General features: G+C 41.5%; 1 non-coding gene across 1 annotated transcript; it reads left to right on the forward strand.

Moving 5' to 3' along the window:
- The first annotated feature begins 2,616 nt into the window (after positions 1 to 2,616).
- LOC138419831 (small nucleolar RNA SNORA70) lies at positions 2,617 to 2,748 on the forward strand. Its single transcript, XR_011249090.1, has one exon. It is a non-coding gene; the product is annotated as a small nucleolar RNA SNORA70 (small nucleolar RNA).
- Positions 2,749 to 14,931: the final 12,183 nt, after the last annotated feature.

Genomic DNA, 14,931 nt, shown 5'->3' on the forward strand with positions numbered 1-14,931 from the left:
TTCCTAGCAGTCTGTCTGGAATCACTTTTTGTTGTTTGTTGTTAAAAACTATTCACATTTTTTGTTCTATAAACTAGGATATAGGTCTGCCAGTGATGACACAGTTACCATTTAAAAAAACAATAATGTTTTTCTATCCTCTCTTTTTTCCCTCGGTTACTAGTCTTTCTTACTTTAAGCAAAACCTCACTCCATGCCGAAACCCAAGTTTCTAAAATCAATACATGACTACTCTGCAGTTTGTTGGTCTTTGGAAGAATGTTTTGTGCTAGTCATGCAATGATGCTAGTAAGAACACCTGTATTTCTCAACTAAGCACCAGGGCACGCCAGAACTGTCAATCATTGTATTTTCCTGTCATCAAGTCCTGTGCACAGGAAGCCACACTGTGCATCCTAGAGCTCCCCACCCCAATCCTCATCCTCTGATGACTGGACTAGTCACCCTGGCCCAAAAACCTGAGTCTATGGCAAACTGCAGTAGAAGAGACACGGAGAGGAGTAAAAAACAAAGGATGAATTAAAACTGCTGAAAGATGACTTTTTAAAAAAGGATAAAGTCATAACTCTCATAAAGATACTAAGTGAACACTTGTCTGAAATTTTATTTAACCCCTTCATTAACCATGGAATGATTAAAATGTCATAACTGGTTCAAAGGAGAAGACAAAGAAGAACACGCAGTTAGGCTACCTGGTGGTCTTGATTATCTGATTCTACACCTTTCATTGTGAGAAGTTCAGATGATTCTTATCCCTAGAAACCCAGATTGTGTCCAGTGAAGACAATGGTCACTGGCTCTGAGTATTAACCAGTTTTCCTGTTTTTTTTTTTTTTAATCTGTTGAACAAATTGATTTTAACATCACCAACAGGCATCTGACCAACAGAAATCTGACCCTGACCTTATGCCACAAGCAAATATCAACCAAAGTTAGATTACAGATCAAGAGGTGAAAGATCAAACAGTATCACAACCTTACAGTAGGGAAAAGTTGTTTCAACAAAACACCAAAGGCTTCACCTGGCAAGGAAGGCAGCAAAACTAGACTTTGCTGGAGTTCACGACTGCTGTTTATCAAGAGATACAGTGAGGATAATAGAAAAGCAAGCCACAGGGTGGAAGAAGAATTTCCAATACACTTATCTGACAAAGAATCTCATTGAAAATGTGACTCCACCCCTCCAAGTCACTAAGATAATCCTTTAGGGTAAAAGGTATTCCATGAACAACCACCTCACAAGAGTACATCCAAATGGCTGATAGGCAAATGAAAAGATGCTTACTCATTATTCGTAAGAGAAAATGCAAATTAAGACCACAAGGCGATACCACTAACACAACTTACTAGAGTGGCAAAAATGGAAAAGTCTCAACAGTACTATCAGTTCTTAGCAAGAATGTAGAGCAACTGTTAATTGTGTAATTTGGAAGCAAATTACATTGTAAAGATGTTTGACTCTCTACTGATGTTTACCACATGCATAGCCTATGAGCAAGCATTCCACTCCTGCATACAGTTGGCCCTCCGTAATCTGTGAGTTCCGCATCCGTGGATTCAACCAACCTCAGATCGTGTACCACGTTTGAGTCCACACGGGCTGAATCAGCAGGTGGTGAATCCATGAGTGTGGAGGGCAGGCTACGAGGCTTAAGTGTCCTGAGAGTTTGGTATCCACGGCAGATCCTGGAGACAGTCCCCTGTGGGTACTGCGAGACAACAGTGTGCCTGCTAGCAGTGCATCCCTATGTCCCCTAAGGACACGTACAAGGCTGTCTGTAGTGCCGTTTCACACTAGGCAAAACCAGAAGGGTCCTGCTGTCCCTCTCCTGTATGTGCTGTGTGTCTATACAATGGAGCACACACAGCAACCTCAAATGGCTGAGCTATAAGCAACATGGATGGATCTCACAAGTATAATTTGAGTGACAGGAGCTAACAGCACAAACAGCACAGAAAAAAAAAAAAAGGAAAACCACAAATTACTAGGCGGATATACAGGAAAATGTAGGATGTTTGAGAGAAGGGTTAGTATAAAAAGGTGATGCAGAATGGAACTCAGCACATATACACAACATGGACACATCTAAGCACTGCAGTAGGAGAAAAGTGAAATGCAGGAAAATGCACATTAGAGATGCCATTTATATACATCTTAAAAACTGCAAACAAAACAATATTGTATGTTGCTTGTAACAGACATACGGATAGATAGCTAGAAGTATAGAAATGGACTGAAAGGGACATCTGAGAGTCAAGACAAAGACTGAGTCAGTGGGGGAGGCAGTGACTGAGACAGGGAAGGGCAGTGTTAACTCTGTTGTGTGTTTCCTTTCTTTTTTAAACACTGGAAGTGCTGCTCTGCCCGGTACAAACATAAAAGCAGGCCTGCTTACAGAGAACTTATACCGATCATTCTCCAACTCCTCCTGAAGACTAAAGGGGAAGGAACACTCCCAAAGACGTTCTATGAAGTCACTATCACCCTGATGCCAAAACCAAAGACCACCAAAAGAGAAAACTACAGGCTAGTCATTTTGTTGACTATAGACCCAACAAATCTCAACCAAGTATTAGCAAACTGAATCCAACAATAACAGAAAAGGCCATAAACCATGGCAGCCGATGGAGCCGACTGTACTCTCTTCCCCGTGGGGCCCAGTGTGCGATGGCTGCACACGGCAGCCTCAGTAGGGTATGCAGCCTGATGGCCGGCTCCAGCTGCCCTACGGGGCCTTGGAGACAGCCCTTTCCAGTGGACATGCGTGACTGGCATGCTGTCCCCAGTCTAGACTCCAGACAGGCATGCACAGTGCCTTTGGAAAGCCCCAGGGCACACTGGCCAGGGTCCACATTGCCTAGTCCATCATGTCCATCTGCACCAAGCTACAGAACAAGGTACCTGGGACTGAGGCCCTCCATGGGGGGCCAAGTTCAAGTTCCCTGGTCTCCAGAAGAGCCACATCTCCAAGAACCAGGGATTTACTAAGTTTAATGTGGATGAATTTGAAAACATGGTGCAGAAAAGCGGCTCATCCCAGATATTTGGTGAGGTCACATCCATCCCTCATCATGCCCTCGGAACAAATGGTGGGCCCTGCACTCACTCATGAGAGCCTTGGCCCTGTCCCCTCCTTACTCATGCCCACCTGTATAAACCCTACTTTCCTGTCAAAAAAAGTCATACACTATGACCAACTTGGATTCATCCCAGGGTCACAAGGATGGTTCAACATATGTAAACCAATGTGATAAACTACATCAACCAAAGAGAAAAAGCCTATGATTCTCGCCATAGACGCAGAAAAAGCACTTCATACAATTCATCCATTCACAATAAAACCCTTACAACAGTGGGTATAGAGGGAACATATCTCGACACAAGAAAAGGTATTTATGACAGAACCATACGCAATAGACTCAACCTTGAAAAGCTGAAAGCCTTCTGGCTAAAATCTGGACCAAGACATGGATGCCCACTCTCACCACTTCTTGTCAACACACTACTAGAAGTCCTACCCATAGTAATCAGAGAAAAAAAAGAAGTAAAAATTATTCAAATCGGTAGGAAAAGAGTAAAATCATCATAATATGCAGACAACATTATACTATAGATAGAAAACGCTGAAGATTCCATAGGAAAAAATACTAGCACTTATGAATGAATTCAGCAAGGTAGTAGAATATAAGAATAACATACAGAAATTAGTTTCATTTCTTTATACTAAAAATGAAATATCATAAAGGGAAGGTAAACAATCCTTTTTAAAATCTCATCAAAACAAAAACACAACTTAGGAGTAAATCTCACCAAGGAGGTGAAAGACAAATATGCTGAGAAGCACAAAACATTAATGAAGGATATTAAAGGGTTCCCCAAATGGAAAGATCCCATGCTCTTGGATTGTAACAATATTTTTAAAATGACAATACTACCCAAATCAATCTATAGATTTAACGCTATCCCCATCAAATTACCCATGACTTTTTTCATAGAACTAGAACAAATAATCCTTATATTTATATGGACCATAACAGAGCCGGAATTGCCCAAGTAATCCTGAGGAAGAACAGCAAAGCAGGAGGGATAACCCTACCAGACTTCAGACAATACTACAGATCTACAGTAATCAGAACAGTGCCCTAGTGACAGAAAAACAGACAAACGAATCCTTGGAACAGAACAGAAAGCTCAGAAAAACCCACACAACTACAGTCAATTAATCTTCCACAAAGGAGGCAAAATTTAAAATGAGAAAAAGTCAGTTCAGGAAGTGGTGCTGGGAAAGCTGGACAGCTGCATGTAAATTAGTGAAGTTGGAACACATCCTTTCACATTGCACAAAAATCAACTGAAAATGGCTTAGAACACCATCAAACACCTAGAAGAGATCACAGGCTAAACATTATCTGATATAAATCATATCAGTGTTTTCTTAGGTCAGTCTCCCAAGGCAATAGAAATAAAAATAAACAAATGGGACCTAATCAAATTTGCAAGCTTTTTCACAGCACAGAAAAAATACAAACAAAATGAGAAGACAATCTATGGAACAGGAGAAAATATTTGAAAATGATGAGACCCACATGGGCTTAATCTCCACAATACACAAACAGCTCACACAACTCAACAACACAAAAATAAACAACTCAATAGAAAAATAGGCAGAAGACTTAAATAGACATTTCTCCAAAGAAGATTTATAGGTGGCCAACAGGCACACAGAAAGATGCCCAACATCACTAGTTATTTAGAGAAATGCAAATCAAAGTGACTATGAGGCAACACCTCATAGCAGTCAGTAAGGCCATGGTTTAATATTCCACAAAAAAAATGCTGGAGAGGGTGTAGAGTAAAGGGAAACCTCTAACAGTGTTGGTGGGAATGTAAACTGGTGCTGCTATTATGGAAAACAGTATGGAAGTTTCTCAAAAAACTATAATAGAGTTGCTGTTTGATCCAGCAATCCTACTCCTGGGCATACACCCAGACAAAACTATAAACTGAAAAGATACATGTGGCCCTATGTTCACAGCAGCACTATTTACAACAGCCCAGTCTTGGAAATGGGAACACCAGACCACCTGACCTGCCTCCTGAGAAACCTGCATGCAGGACAAGAAGCAACAGTTAGAACCAGACATGGAACAACGGACTGGTTAAAAATTGCGAAAGGAATACATCAAGGCTGTATATTGCTTATTTAACTTATATGCGGAGTACATCATGGGAAATCCTGAGCTGGATGAAGCACAAGCTGGAATCAAGATTTCCAGGAGAAATGTCAATAACCTCAGATATGCAGAAGACATCACCCTAATGGCAGAAAGCAAAGAGGAACTAAAGAGCCTCTCGATGAAGGTGAAAGAAGAGCATGAAAAAGCTAGCTTAAAACTCAGCATTCAAAAGACTAAGATCATGGCATCTGGTCCCATCAATTCATGGCAAATAAAAGGAAAAAAAGTGAAAATAGTGACAGACTTTATTTTCTTGGGCTCCAAAATCACTATGGACAGTGAGTACAGCCATGAAATTAAAAGACACTTGATCCTTGGAGGAAAAGTTATGACAAACCTAGACAGTATGTTAAAAAGCAGACATCACTTTGCCGACAAAGGTCTATATAGTCAAAAGTGAAAGTGAAAGTGAAGCCGCTCAGTCCTGTCTGACTCTTTGCGATCCTATGGACTGTAGCCCACCAGGCTCCTCCGTCCACGGGATTCTCCAGGTAAGAATACTGGAGTGGGTTGCCCTTTTCTTCTTCAGGGGATCTTCCTGACCCAGGGATCAAACCCAGGTCTCCTGCATTGCAGGCAGACACTTTAACCTCTGAGCCTTTTCCAGTAGTCATGTATGGATGTGAGAGTTGGATCATAAAAAAAGCTGAGTGCCAAAAAGTTGATGCTTTCAAACTCTGGTGCTGGAGAAGACTCTTAAGATTACCTTGGACAGCAAGGAGATCAAACCAGTCAATCCTAAAGGAAATCAACCCTAAATATTCATTGGAAGGACTGATGCTGAAGCGCCAATACTTTGGCCACCTGATGTGAAGAGCTGGCTCATTGGGAAAGACCTGGATTCTGGGAAAGACCGATGGCAGGAGGAGGAGGAGTTGAAAGAGGATGAGATGGTTGGATGTAATCACCGACTCAATAGACAAGAGTTTGAACCAACTGGGTTATAGTGAAGGACAGGGAAGCCTGGCATGCTGCAGTCCATGGGGTTGCAGAGTCAGACATGACTCTTGGAAAAACCTACGTATCCATCAACAGAAGATGGATAAACTAGATGTGGTGAATGTATACAAGGGCTTCCCTGGTGGCTCAGACAGTAAAGCGTCTGCCTGCAATGGAGGAAACCTGGGTTCGATTCCCGGGTTGGGAAGATCCCCTGGAGAAGGAAATGGCAATCCACTCCAGTACTCTTGCCTGGAAAATTCCATGGGCGGAGGAGCCTGGTAGGCTACAGTCCATGGGATTGCAAAGAGTTGGACATGACTGAGCAACTTCACTGGTTCATGTATACAATGGAATATTACTCAGCCATAAAAAATGATAAATGCCATTTATAGCAACATGGATGCAACTATAAATTATTATACTAAGTGAAATAAGTCGAAGAGAAAGACAGATAGCATATGACATCACTTACATGTGGAATCAAAAACAATACAAATGAAAACAACTATGAAACAGAAAGACTCACAGACATATAGAACAGACTTGTGGCTGCCAAGCAGGAGGGAGGGTGAGGAGGGATGGTGTTGATGTTAGGGGTTAGTAGATGCAAATTATTACATATGGGATGGATAGACAACCAGATCCCACTGTATAGTACAGGGAACTATGTTCAAAATCATGGGATAAAACCATACTGAAAAGAATATATATGTGTGTATATTTGAGCCACTTTACTGTATAGCAGAAATTACTACATTATAAATCAACTACACTTTCATAAAAATAAACTACAATAAAAAATAAACCTTGAAAAGCATAAATACAGGTGTGAGGGAAACAGAAATTACCATCAGACCACCAGTCAAGATCTACAAATGAATGATAAAATTAGTTAGTTTGAGGAGAGCAGGCTATTTGCAGTCTCAAAATACCTTCTTCTAGGAAATATAATTGTAAGAAGGAAATCAAGAGCTTTACAGTGGATGAACCTAGCAGATATCATCATGCCAAAAATGATCAGTGTCATCAGCGTGACATCACATACCTGAGAAGGTACCTCGTTTCTGTGAAAGTGTTCGTCGCTCAGTCACGTCCAGCTCTTTGTGACTCCATGGACTGTTGCTTGCCAGGCAATTCTCCAGGCAAGAATACAGGAGTGGATAGCCACTCCCTTCTCCAGGGGATCAAACCCAGGTCTCCTGCATTGCAGGTGGATTCTTTACTGTATGAGCCACCAACTTCAAACAAATCATCAGACAAACCCTTGAAATGCAAGATGTTCTACAAAGCAAATGACCAGCAGTCTTCAAAAGTGTTCAGGTCATACATGGCGGGGCGGCGGGGGGAGCAGGGGCGGTGGCACTCAAGCAAAGCCATGGATTGGAGGAAACTGGAAGCCATAGCAACTGCATGTTGTGTGGGATCCTGGACGGGATCTTGGCTGAGAATGAGGACACGGGTGGAAAAGCCAGTGAAAACCAACAAAAATCTGCACGTTACTCGCATTGCTTCAATGCCAGCATCTTAGTTTTGACAGCTGTACAGTGGTTGTGCAGGATGGTAACCCTGGGGACTCTGGGTAGCCCAGGGTATGGAACTTGCTGAACTCTTACTGCAACTTTTCTGTAAGCTTAAAATGTCAACATAAAAAATTAAAAGGGAAAAGCATTGGTGGTAGAGAACAAAGAGAAAAAAAACAAAGATGGTGAGTTCCACGAAGATTTTGTCACAGGCCAGAGCAAACATCTCACTGCAGGTGTTTTCTAAGAACCCAAGGATTGTTTTGTATTTGATTACATACATACATCAGTCCAAAACGAGGGGTCAAAGAAGATTCACAAGTTCAGAGTTCGTAATAATAATAAAATCACAATGCAAACATGAATTGATATAACCTAAATGGGTTTACCTCCCTGGAATAAGATAAGAGAGTATGTGGGGAAAAGAGTCAAATCTTTCTCTTTGGAGATAATCGCTAACATTGAAAAAAGCGAGAACTTGTAGTATAAATGCAGGCTTTTCTTTTGTGTTAGAACTGTGGAGTTAATAACCAGAAGAAACAACTGCTGACCTTGGGGAGCAGGGGTCAAGGGGCTGGGGGTGGTGCCCAGGAGTCAGCTGGGGGTTTTTTGGTAATCATCCTAGTAGCTCTTAGTGGCTCTTTAAACTCTGTGTATATATAATCAATAAAAACTGAAAATGCAGAACGTGAGTACATGATACACTGATGAGGAACATATGACTTATTGGAGGACACCGGCTGTGAAGGTGATGAGAGGGGTGGGTCGGGAGCTGGTGGGTGAAGGGAGAGCTTCTGAAGATGTGCTTGTGCTGCTGATGGAGACGACGTAGTGGAGAAGGGAGGCAGGGCAGAGAAAGGGCGAGTGCAGGAGGGAAGCCGTGGGCGCTGGTAAGGGGCCGAGACGGGAAGATTTCCCGTGTAATTTCTTCTACACAAAAGACAAAGCAAGGCCATTGGCTGACCTTGGGGAAGGTAACGGCTTCCCAGGTGGCGCTAGTGGTGAAGAACCTGCCTGCCATGCAGGAGACCTAAGAGACGTGGATTTGATCCCTGAGTGGGGAAGATCCCCTGGAGGAGGGCATGGCAACCCACTCCAGTGTTGCTGCCTGGAGACTCCCGTGGGCAGAGGAGCCTGGCGGGTCACAGTCCATGGGGTTGCAAAGTCGGACACGCCTGAGTGACTTAGCATGCGCACACAGGGAGGGTGGAGGTGTGACACAATCATCTTACGAGAAGGAGAGAAGAATTTCTTAGTGAAATACAGTAGGATTGTATGGTTGGACGTGTTTCTCTAACATACATGTTAATGTGTTTTCAGGACTTTCTCACTGGTATTCGTTGATTTTTTGGGGGGTCAGGTTTTGTGCTGGTTTCATAAAAATTACTTGGAAGCCTTCTTTCCCAGGCGATGGCACATTCTGAATAGAACTGGAGGCAACTGCTACCTACATACAACACACAACAAAGACACGATTTGTGAAGCTTTTCGGGCCTAAGAATTTTCTCATTTTCTTCTAGGATAAAACAATTTATTATCTCTTATGGGCTACCTTTCTATAATAGCTATTATGTTTGTGCATATCTAAAATATATATTGAAGATATAAGAGCCTTAAAATAATTATACGCATGTACTTACTCTTTCCATCATCACTCAGTTTTCTATTTCATACACTCCTGCCACATCCCCTTATCTTTAGTTTATACCTGTTAGGTTTTATTTGGCAAGTTTACCTTCCACACTTTCCTAGTTTAGTTTAGATAATGGACTATTTACTTCCCCGATTCCGTGTTTGTGCTTTTCCCACAACACAACTTACTCTTGCATTTATTTGATATTTGGGTTGACCAGTTCGGCCATTTCTGTGTTTATCATTTATCTCCAGTGACTCAGTCTTTCCTTAGCCTCCTGTTCTTTTTATAACTGCTTGTGGAAACAGTGTCAGACTTTACTTTTTTGGGCTCCAAAATCACTGTAGATGGTGACTGCAGCCATGAAATTAAAAGACGCTTACTCCTTGGATGAAAAGTTATGACCAACCTAGGTAGTATATTCAAAAGCAGAGACATTACCGACTAAGGTCCGTCTAGTCAAGGCTATGGTTTTTCCCGTGGTCATGTATGGATGTAAGAGTTGGACTGTGAAGAAGGCTGAGCACTGAAGAGTTGATGCTTTTGAACTGTGGTGTTGGAGAAGACTCTTGAGAGTCCCTTGGACTGCAAGGAGATCCAACCAGTCCATTTTGAAGGAGATCAACCCTGGGATTTCTTTGGAAGGAATGATGCTAAAGCTGAAGCTCCAGTACTTTGGCCACCTCATGCGAAGAGTTGACTCACTGGAAAAGACTCTGATGCTGGGAGGGATTGGGGGCAGGAGGAGAAGGGGATGAGATGGCTGGATGGCATCATGGACTTGATGGACGCGAGTCTGAGTGAACTCCGGGACTTGGAGGCCTGGCGTGCTGCGATTCATGGGGTCGCAAAGATTTGGACACGACTGAGCGACTGAACTGAACTGAACTGTGTTTGGTTAGGTGATTTTTGTTATTTCATTTTTGTGTGCTAACGCACATGGAACTGTACATAGATAGGTTGCCTGGGGCTAGTGGGCATCACTCTTCTGAAATACACTTCAAGAAAAAAGACCTGGCAGATACCTAGGATTCAGGCCAGCGGTTGGTTGCTTCTTGACGGGATGGGATAAAGTGGACACAACCATGTGGCCGGGACACAGGATTAGTAGCATCCAGAGTGCCTTGGTCCTTCACGGTAACACTGCTGGCCTCGCGCTTAGGAGTCCCCCATTGAGAGCTTTCAGACAACCAGATGCCACTGTACACACAGAGGTGGAAAGACACTTCCATTCCAGATGAGCTGCACACAGAAATTTTAACCCTCACGGAATATAATGCTAATACAGCTCGCAAGCAAAGCAAGAGAACTGACTCCAGTGCATATGAGATAACACTGAAATTGCAAGAAAGTTTTAAAAAAGAGAGTCCAGTTGGATACACGCATTTTTTTTTCCTTTTTTTAAAATTTATTTATTTTTTTTTTTTAAATTTTAAAATCTTTAATTCTTACATGCATTCTCAAACATGAACCCCCCTCCCACCTCCCTCCCCATAACATCTTTCTGGGTCATCCCCATGCACCAGCCCCAAGCATGCTGCATCCTGCGTCAGACATAGACTGGCGATTCAATTCACATGATAGTATACATGTTAGAATGTCATTCTCCCAAATCATCCCACCCTCTCCCTCTCCCTCTGAGTCCAAAAGTCCGTTATACACATCTGTGTCTCTTTCCCTGTCTTGCATACAGGGTCGTCATTGCCATCTTCCTAAATTCCATATATATGTGTTAGTATACTGTATTGGTGTTTTTCTTTCTGGCTTACTTCACTCTGTATAATCGGCTCCAGTTTCATCCATCTCAACAGAACTGATTCAAATGAATTCTTTTTAACGGCTGAGTAATACTCCATTGTGTATATGTACCACAGCTTTCTTATCCATTCATCTGCTGATGGACAGCTAGGTTGTTTCCATGTCCTGGCTATTATAAACAGTGCTGCGATGAACATTGGGGTACATGTGTCTCTTTCAATTCTGGTTTCCTCGGTGTGTATGCCCAGCAGTGGGATTGCTGGGTCATAAGGTAGTTCTATTTGCAATTTTTTAAGGAATCTCCACACTGTTCTCCATAGTGGCTGTACTAGTTTGCATTCCCACCAACAGTGTAGGAGGGTTCCCTTTTCTCCACACCCTCTCCAGCATTTATTGCTTGCAGATTTTTGGATCGCAGCCATTCTGACTGGTGTGAAGTGGTACCTCATTGTGGTTTTGATTTGCATTTCTCTAATAATGAGTGATGTTGAGCATCTTTTCATGTGTTTGTTAGCCATCCGGATGTCTTCTTTGGAGAAATGTCTATTTAGTTCTTTGGCCCATTTTTTGATTGGGTCGTTTATTTTTCTGGAGTTGAGCTGCATAAGTTGCTTGTATATTTTTGAGATTAGTTGTTTGTCAGTTGCTTCATTTGCTATTATTTTCTCCCATTCAGAAGGCTGTCTTTTCACCTTGCTTATATTTTCCTTTGTTGTGCAGAAGCTTTTAATTTTAATTAGATCCCATTTGTTTATTTTTGCTTTTATTTCCAGCATTCTGGGAGGTGGATCATAGAGGATCCTGCTGTGATTTATGTCTGAGAGTGTTTTGCCTATGTTCTCCTCTAGGAGTTTTATAGTTTCTGATCTTACATTTAGATCTTTAATCCATTTTGAGTTTATTTTTGTGTGCGGTGTTAGAAAGTGATCTAGTTTCATTCTTTTACAAGTGGTTGACCAGTTTTCCCAGCACCACTTGTTAAAGAGATTGTCTTTACTCCATTGTATATTCTTGCCTCCTTTGTCAAAGATAAGGTGTCCATATGTATGTGGATTTATCTCTGGGCTTTCTATTTTGTTCCATTGATCTATATGTCTGTCTTTGTGCCAGTACCATACTGTCTTGATGACTGTGGCTTTGTAGTAGAGCCTGAAGTCAGGCAAGTTGATTCCTCCAGTTCCATTCTTCTTTCTCAAGATTGCTTTGGCTATTCGAGGTTTTTTGTATTTCCATACAAATCTTGAAATTATTGGATACACGCATTTTAAAAAGATCAACCTTCCTTAAACCTAATCAAGAACACGTAGGAATGAAAGGACCAGGAGAGAAATCGCTGGAACTCTGAGTTGAAAAATCTTGAAACAATTTTTTTAGACCTTAGTAAGTGGGAAGTTCCAGAATGGGTACAGGTAAGAAAAGGATTAGTGTATGTGAAGATTGTGTTTGGAGAATTTGCTTTAATATAGCAAGATAAAATAAAATATTAAAATGGTAAAAAAAAAAAGAGTAAAATGAGAAGTTCCAATGTAAGAGAAATAAGAAAGGAGAGAAGGGAGATAATGTTCCCATGTAAGGAGAGATAAGAAAGCCTTAAGTGAACAATGCAAAGAAATAGAGGAAAACAATAGAATGGGAAAGAACTCTTCAAGAAAATTAGAGATACCAAGGGAACGCTGCATGCAAAGATGGGCACAATAAAGGACAGAAACAGTATGGACCTACAGAAGCAGAAGATATTAAGAGGAGGTGGCAAGAGTACACAGAAAAATTGCACAAAAAAGGTCTTAATGACCCATATAACCACAACAGTGTGATCACTCATCTAGCACCAGACATCCTAGAATGCAAAGTAAGTGGGCCTTAGGAAGCATCACTATGAACAAAGCTAGTGGAGGTGATGGAATTCCAGTTGAGCTATTTCAAACCCTAAAAGATGAGGCTGGTAAAGTGATGCACTCAGTATGCCAGCAAAGTTGGAAAAAGCAGTGGCCACAGGACTGAAAAAGGTCAGTTTTCATTCCAATCCCAAAGAAAGGCAATGCCAAAGAATGTTCAAACTACCACACAATTGTGCGTATTTCACATGCTAGCAAGGTAATGCTCAAAATCCTTCAAGCTAGGCTTCAACAGTACGTGAACTGAGAATTTCCAGATATACAAGCTGAATTTAGAAAAGGCAGAGAAACCAGAGATCAAATTGCAACATCCGTTGGATCATAGAAAAAGCAAGGGAATTCCAGAAAAACACCTACTTCTGCTTCATTGACTATGCTAAAGTCTTTGACTGTGTGGATCACAACAACTGGAAAATTCTTAAAGAGATGGAAATACCAGACCACCTTACCTGCCTCATGAGAAGCAGGTCAAAAAGAAACAGTTAGAACCAGGCATGAAACAATCAACTAGTTCAAAATTGGGAAAGGAGTATGTCAAGTTTGTATATTGTCACCCTTCTGATTTACTTATATGCAGAGTACAACATGCAAAATGCCAGGCTGGAAGAAGCACAAGCTGGAATCAAGATTGGTGGGAGAAATATCAGCAACCTCAGATATGCAGATGACACCACCCTAATGGCAAAAAGCAAAGAGGAATTAAACAGCCTCTTGATGAAGGTGAAAGAGGACAGTGAAAAAGCTGGCTTGAAACTCAGCATTCAAAAAACTAAGATCATGGCATCTGGTTCCATCACTTCACAGCAAACCGATGGGGAAAAAAATGGAAACAGTGATAGACTTTATTTTCTTGGGCTCCAAAATCACTGTGGATGGTAACTGCAGCCATGAAATTAAAAATGCTTGCTCCTTGGAAGAAAAGCTACAACAAACATAGACAGAGTATTAAAAAGCAGACATCACTTTGCTGACAAAGGTACATATAGTCAAAGCTATAGTGTTTCCAGTAGTCATGTATGGGTGTGAAAGTTGGACCATAAAGAAGGCTGAACGCCAAAGAATTGATGCTTTTGAACTGTGGTGTTGCAGAAGACTCTTGAGAGTCCTTTGGACTGCAAGCAGATCAAATCTGTCAATCCTAAAGGAAATCAACCCTCAATATTCATTGGAAGGACCGATGCTGAAGTTAGAGCTCCAATACTTTGGTCACCTGATATAAAGAGCCAACTCACTGAAAAAGACCCGGATGCTGGGAAAGATTGAGGGCAGGAGGAGAAGGGGGTGAACGAGGATGAGATGGTTGGATGGCATCATCAACTCAATGGACAGGAGTTTGAGCAAACTCAAGAGAGAGAGTGAAGGACAGGGAAGCCTGGTGTGCTGCAGTCCATGGGGTTGCAAAGAGTCACACATGACTGAGTGAACAGCAAGAAATCATGGCTGAGAATTTTCCAGCACTGCAGAGACAGGCATCCTCCAACTATGCACATGGCAGTATAGAGACCCACATACATGCATATTCTATTGACGTGGAAGAATATCAGGATAAAGATAGAACTGTAAAAGAAGAGGAGACAGACTATCCACAGGCGACGGACACTCAACAGAAGTGCTTCTGTGTATAACAAGAGCAGCCTGAAGAATAAGGGATGCCTTCAAAATGCCTTGGACACACAGCTGGAGGTCTAGGTATTTTATTTCCTAATAGCTGCTTTTCAAGACAGAGGGAACAATGGAAGTATTTTCAGACATACAAAGACAGACAATTTAGTACTAATAAACTTTGCTTAAAGAATGATCATAGGAAGCAAGAAAGAATGCAATACAAAAGCAATGGTAAGAAAAATTAGTTATATATGTATATTATATATAAACAAAACAAAAATAATCATGGAATAGAAAGTAAAACTAAATTTTTTTTTTTTTAAATTCAGACTCAACACAA

The sequence above is a fragment of the Ovis canadensis genome, chromosome 14, assembly GCF_042477335.2.
Source record: "Ovis canadensis isolate MfBH-ARS-UI-01 breed Bighorn chromosome 14, ARS-UI_OviCan_v2, whole genome shotgun sequence".
Classification (NCBI taxonomy): Eukaryota; Metazoa; Chordata; class Mammalia; order Artiodactyla; family Bovidae; genus Ovis; species Ovis canadensis.